Genomic DNA, 1,264 nt, shown 5'->3' on the forward strand with positions numbered 1-1,264 from the left:
GTGCAGCAAATGGCAAAGCTTTCGGAGGTCTCTAAGTCCCCCCACCCCGAGACTACAGGCGCTGTCGGCTTTGTCCTTCCCAGAACAGATCCCGGGATCATAGCAGGCAAACTCATGGGACCTGGGGGGAAGGAAGCCCGATCCATAGCTAATTCCGCAATGCTAAGAAGAACTGGCCGAGCAGCGCCAATGTGTCCCTCGTGCACGCGACATCCACATGCGCTGTTGCTCTCCATGGCACCCTGCCCCATTAGCTGGCTGTCCCTAGGGACCCCCAAGCCGGTGTTCCTACCAGCAGCATAGCTGCTAACACGCATGCCCACGCTCTCACCAGCCCTGCCTCCCTACCAAATGTCTCCCAGCCGTCTCAGTCTGCGACCCAAGCTGAAGCAGGTGCCCCTCCCCGGCTCCGACCTGAGCGCTCCGGCACGGCCCGCAGGCCTGCTCTGCCCATGCCACCCCGCCGCCTGCCTTCTAACCTGAGGCCGGCTCCAGTACAGTCTTCGTCCACCGTGTTTGGGGCTCCCTGCGTCTTCATCTCCCCACGCTCAGGCTCAGCATTCTGGCCTCCTAATTGTTCTCTCTAGTCTCGCTCTGTAACTCACCTTCCCCATTTGCAAAGTCATTGTTCTCAACTAAGTCTGATGGCGTAGCTCTGATGGTAGAATCGTGCTAGCGAGCAAGCGGCCAGACCCACGACCCTGCGCACTAACTGCGGCTGCAAGATACTTGGAAGCCGCAATCATCGACGGCATTGAAGCCGAGGAAGTGAATGAATTCACCTAAGGCAGATTTGTGAAAATATTTATGTGCTCAGTGTAGGTTATCAAACTAGACATAGTTTTAGAAAACAGTAGGTCTTTGCAGGGACAGGATTTAGAAAGCAGAGTATAAAAGGCACTGATATTTGTGGGTGATCAGAAGCCGTGGAAATGGAGGTTTGAAAGCAATAAGCGTACGGAGCATTGTTAAAGCTCTGAGAATGGATGAGCACTCAAGTAGGAGTGAATTATCCTGAAGGGGGGAAAGGCAGGGAGGGAGAGAGGGAGACAGACAGAGACAGAGAGACAGAGACAGAGAGACAGAGACAGACAGAGAGACAGAGAAACAGACAGAGACAGACAGAGAGACAGAGACAGACAGAGAGACAGAGACAGAGACAGAGAGAAAAACAGACAGAGAGTGACAGACAGAGACAGAGAGACAGAGAGGGAGAGAAAGACAGAGACACACAGAGACACACAAAGAGAAACACAGAGAGAGA

The sequence above is a fragment of the Octodon degus genome, unplaced genomic scaffold (assembly GCF_000260255.1).
Source record: "Octodon degus isolate 3935 unplaced genomic scaffold, OctDeg1.0 scaffold00044, whole genome shotgun sequence".
Taxonomy (NCBI): Eukaryota; Metazoa; Chordata; class Mammalia; order Rodentia; family Octodontidae; genus Octodon; species Octodon degus.